We start from the raw sequence: 6000 nt of genomic DNA, 5'->3' as shown, positions 1-6000 counted from the left end.
CAGAAGAATGGCTGGAACCCGGGAGGCAGAGGTTGCAGTGATCCCAGATCATGCCACTTGCACTCCAGCCTGGGTGACAGAGCACGTTTCTGTCTCAAAAATAAAATAAAATAATAAAAATAAAGAGAACACTGTGAAAAATTGTGTGCCAACCAATTAGATAACCTAGTTGAAATGGATAAATTACTTGACAGACACAAACTACAAAAACAGACTCAAGAAGAGTAGAAAATCACAGAAAAAAAGAGAAATAAAAAAGAAGAATAGAAAATCTGAAAAGATGTATAACAAGAGAATTATTAATCAAAAACTTCCCACAAAGAATAGCCCAGGGTCAGATGACTTCACTGGTGAATTCTACCAAATATTTAAAGAATTGATGCCAATCCTTCAAAAATTCTTCAAAAAAAAAAAGAGGAGGAAACACTTCGAAATCATTCTATTTGCCTAGTATAACACATACCAAAGACATCACAAAAAACTACAAATATATTTTAAATGATACATGCAAAACTCAACAAAATACAAGCAATCCAAATTCAGCAACATATAAAAGAGGATTATATACTATGACCAAGTGGAATTTATCCCAGGTATACAAGGTTGGTTTAATATCTGAAAATCTGTCAATGTAATACACCAAATTAATAGAATAAAAGACAAAAACACATACTGATAAGAGATAGCCCATGTTCATGGATTAGAAGACTTTTTTTTTGAGACATGGTCTCACTTTGTCACTCAAGCTGGAGTACAGTGGCACAATCATGGCTCACTGCAGCCTCAACCTCCAGGGCTCAAGGGATTCACCTTAGCCTCTGCCTGTCCCTCAGGTACCTGAGACTATAGGCATGTTCCACCAGCTAATTTTTTATTTTTTACTTTTTTGTAAAGATGGGGTTTCACTATGTTGCCTAGGCTGGTCCCAAACCCCTGGGCTCAAGTGATCCTCCCACTTTGGTCTCCCAAAGTGCTGGAATTACAGAAGTGAGCCACCATGTCTGGCTAGAAGACTTAGTATTGTTAAAATAGCCATATTCTCTGAATTGATCTACAAATTTAAAGCTTGCATTTATCAAAATGCAAGCTGCCATTTTTGCAGAAATTGGCAAGGTGATTCTCAAATTTGTATGGAAATTCAAGGGGCCCAGAGGAGTCAAAACCATCTTGAAAAAGAAGAATAAGGCTAAGATTTCTTATTTTCAAAACTTACTACAAAACTACAGTAATCAAGACTGTATAAGACTTTATGTATCAAGTATATAAAGTTAGACATATATAGCTCAATGGCACTTATGGCCAACTGATTTTCTACAAAGATACAAGACAATTCAATGGGAACAGAATATTTCTTTTCAGTAAATGTTGCTGGGACAACTTGATACCACATGCAAAAGAATAAAGTTGGACTCTTGCCTCACATCACATACAAACATTAACTCAAAAGTATTAAATGCTCAAATGAAAAGCTAAAGCTAGAAAACAGAGAATTTTAAGACCTAGGAGTAAATCTGCATGACTTAGCATTAGGTAATCATTACTTAGATGTGACAACAAAACCATAGGCAAAAAAAAAAAAAAGAAAAAATAGATAATTTAGACTTCATTGAAATTAAAAACTTTTGTTTATTAAAAGACACCGTCAAGAAAGTGAAAAGACAATACACAGAATGAGAGAAAATATTTGCAAATAATATATATAATAAGGATCTAGTATCCAGAATACATAAATATTATTATAATTCAATAAAAAGAAAAATGGTACCATTTTAAAATAGGCAAAGGACCTGAAAAAGACATTTATCCAAAGAAAACATACAAGTGGCAAATAAGTTCATGAAAGTGATTATCAATACCGTTAATTACTAGGGAAATGCAAATCAAAACCACAATGAAATACCACTCCACACCCACTAGAAAGGCTACAATCAAAAAGACAGACAATAATAAATCTTGGCAAAGATATGGAAAAATTGGAACCTTCATGAGCGGCTGGCAGGAATGTAAAATGGTGCAGCCACTGTGGAGAACAGTTTGGCTGTTCCTCAAAAAGTTAAACATGGAATTACCATGTGTATTAGTCCGTTTTCACACTGCTGATAAAGACATACCTGAGACTGGGAAGAAAAAGAGGTTTAATTGGACTTACAGTTCCACATGGCTGAGGAGGCCTCAGAATTATGGTGGGAGGCAAAAGGCACTTCTTGCATGGCAAGGGGCAAGAGAAAAATGAGGAAGAAGCAAAAGCGGAAACCCCTGATAAACCCGTCAGATCTTGTGAGACTTATTCACCACCACGAGAATAGCATGGGAAAGACTGGCCCCCATGATTCAATTACCTCCCTCTGGGTCCCTCCCACAATACGTGGGAATTCTGGGAGATACAATTCAAATTGAGATTTTGGTGGGGACACCGCCAAACCATATCGTTCCACCCTTGGCCCCTCCAAATCTTATGTCCTCACATTTCAAAACCAATCATACCTTCCCAACAGTCCCCCAAAGTCTTATTTCAGCATTAACCCGAAAGTCCACAGCCCAAAGTCTCATCTGAGACAAGGCAAGTCCCTTCCGCCTATGAGCCTGTAAAATCAGAAGCAAGCTAGTTACTTCCTAGATACAATGGGGGTACAGGTATTGGGTAAATACAGCCATTCTAAATGGGAGAAATGGGCCAAAACAAAGGGGTTACAGGGCCCATGCAAGTCTGAAATCCAGCAGGGCAGTCACATTTTAAAGCTCCAAAATGATCTCCTTTGACTCCAGGTCTCGCATCCAGGTCACGCTGATGCAAGAGGTGGGTTCCCATGGTCTTGGGCAGCTCCCTCCCTGTGGCTTTGCAGGGTACAGCCTCCCTCCTGGCTGCCTTCATGGGCTGGCGTTGCGTACCTGCATCTTTTCCAGGCACATGGTGCAAGCTGTTGGTGGATCTACCATTCTGGGGTCTAGAGGACGGTGGCTGTCTTCTCACAGTTCCACTAGGCAGTGCCCCAGTATGGACTCTCTGTGGGGGCTCCGATCCCACATTCCCCTTCTGCACTGCCCCAGCAGAGGTTCTCCATAAGGGCTCCACTCCTGCAGCAAACTTTTGCCTGGGCATCCAGGCATTTCCAAACATCTTCTGAAATCTAGGCAGAGGTTCCCAAACCTCAGTTCTTGACTTCTGTGCACCTGTAGGCTCAACACCACGTAGAAGCTGCCAAGGCTTGGAGCTTCCACCCTCTGAAGCCACAGCCCGAGCTCTACGTTGGCCCCTTTCAGCCACAGCTGGAGCGACTGGGACACAGGGCACCAAGTCCCTAGGCTGCACACAGCACGGGGATGCTGGGCCTGGCCCACGAAACCTCTTTTTCCTCCTGGCCTCCAGCCTGTGATGGGAGGGGCTGCCATGAAGGTCTCTGACATGGCCCGGAGACATTTTCCCCATGGTCTTGGAGATTAACATTAGACTCCTTGCTACATATGCAAATTTCTGCAGCCGGCTTGAATTTATCCTCAAAAAATGGGTTTTTCTTTTCTACTTCATCATCAGGCTGCAAATTTTCTGAACTTTTATGTTCTGTTTCCCTTTTAAAATGGAATGCTTTTAACAGTACCCAAGGTACCTTTTGAATGCTTTGCTGCTTAGAAATTTCTTCTGCCTGATACCCTAAATTATCTCTTTCAAATTCAAAGTTCCACAAATCTCTCAGGCAGGGGCAAAATGCTGCCAGTCTCTTTGCTAAAACATAACAAGAGTCACCTTTGCTCCAGTTCCCAACAAGTTCCTCATCTCCATGAGACCACCTCAGCCCGGACTTTATTGTTCATATCACTATCAGCATTTTTGTCAAAGCCATTCAACAAGTCTCTAGGAGGTTCCAAACTTTCCCACATTTTCCTATCTTCTTTTGAACCCTCCAAACTGTTCCAATCTCTCCCTGTTACCCAGTTCCAAGGTCACTTCCACATTTTCAGGTATCTTTTCAGCAACGCCCCACTCTACTGGTACCAATTTACTATATTAGTCCATTTTCACGCTGCTAATAAAGACATACCGAAGACTGAGAAGAAAAACAGGTTTAATTGGACTTAATAGTTCCACATGGCTAGGGAGGCCTCAGAATCATGGCAGGAGGTGAAAGGCACTTTTTACATGGCAGCCACAAGAGAAAAATGAGGAAGAAACAAAAGCAGAAACCCCTGATAAACCCATCAGATCGTGTGAGACTTATTCACTATAATGAGAATATCGTGGGAAAGACTGGTCCCCATGATTCAATTACCTCCCCCTAGGTTCCTCCCACAATGCATGGGAATTCTGGGAGATAAAATTCAAGTTGAGATTTTGGTGGGGACACAGCCAAACCGTATCACCATGTAATTCCATTCCCCAGCATATACCCTAGATAACTGAAACCGGGGACTCATTTCTTGCACTCTAATGTGCACAGCAGCTTTATTCACAATAACTCAAAGGTAGAAACAGGCCAAATGTTCATCAACAAATGAGTGGATAAACAGTTGTGATATATACATGCAATGGAATATTATTTAGCCATCGAAAGGAATGAAGTACTGGTTCATGCTACAACATTGGATGAACCTTGAAAATATATTAAGTGAAGGAAGCCAGACACAAAAGACCACATAGTGTATGATTTCATTTACATAACATATCCAAAATAGATAATTCTGTAGAGATAGAAAGCAGATTAATAGGCCGGGAGTGGTGGCTCATGCCTGTAATCCTAGCACTTTGGGAGGCTGAGGCGGGTGGATCATCTGAGGTCAGGAGTTCGAGACCAAATTGGCCAACATGGTGAAACTCCATCTCTACTAATAATACAAAAATTAGCTGGGCGTGGTGGCAGGCACCTGTAATCCCAGCTACTTGGGAGGCTGAGGCAGGAGGCAGGAGAATTGCTTGAACCCAGGAGGCAGAGGTTGCGGCGAGCTGAGATCACGCCATTGCACTCCAGCCTGGGTGACAAGAGCGAAACTCCGTCTCCAAAAAAAAAAAAAAGAGAGAGAAAGCAGATTAGTAGTTCCCAGGGGCTGGAGGCAGGGAGAGATGAATACAGACTGCTTAATGGGTATTAGTTTCCTTTTGGAGTGATGAAATGCTTTGGAACTAGATGGAGGAGGTGGTTGCACAACACTGAGAATGTATGACATTCTGCTGAATTGTTTTCAGTTGTCAACTTTATGGTATATGAATTTCACCTCAATGTTTAAAAAACTTCTGTGAAGATGAAATGTCTTTTACCTTGTTTCCTGCAGCCTTTCTTTGCTTTTTTGTTCCAAAAAGGTCTTTGAGATCTCTGTAACGCAATGCTTCCTTCAGGCACAGCATCCTGACGCACGCTGCTCCCTTTGCACAGAAGGATTGCTCTCATCGCCTCACTGGGCTCACTCTCAACCCTTGTTTTGTCACTTCTAAAGGAAGCCTTCCCTGATTTCACTTACTAAATCAGATTACCTTCTTGTATGCAGTCATGTCCCACATAAACACCATTTCCAGCACTTATCTTCATTGCAATTTTATATTCATTTGCGTGAACAACTCTGCTTTTAGACTATCAACTGCATGAGGGCAAAGACCATGTATTTTATTCACCATGGAAGACCCAGAGTTTGGGACTTAGGAGGTACTCAATAAACAAGCCTTGGAATGATTAATCAAATAAATATTTGAAAATTATCTGCACAGTGCCTTGTAGGCCAAGCAGGGCAGATAATCTGAGGTCAGGAGTTGGAGATCAGCCTGGCCAACATAGTGAGGCCCTGTCTCTAATAAATATATAAAAATTAGTAGGGTGTGGTGGCACACACCTGTAATCCCAGGTGCTCTGAAGGCTGAGCCAAGAGAACTGCTTGAACTTGGAAGGCAGAGGTTGCAGTGAGCTGAGATCGAGCCACTTGCACTCCAGCCTGGGCAACAGTGTGAGACCCCATCTCAAAAAAAAAAAAACAGTTCAAACATAGAATAACCATATGACCCAGCAATTCCACTCCTAG

This window comes from Pan troglodytes, chromosome 7 (assembly GCF_028858775.2).
Source record: "Pan troglodytes isolate AG18354 chromosome 7, NHGRI_mPanTro3-v2.0_pri, whole genome shotgun sequence".
Taxonomy (NCBI): Eukaryota; Metazoa; Chordata; class Mammalia; order Primates; family Hominidae; genus Pan; species Pan troglodytes.
This window is presented reverse-complemented; position numbering follows the sequence as displayed.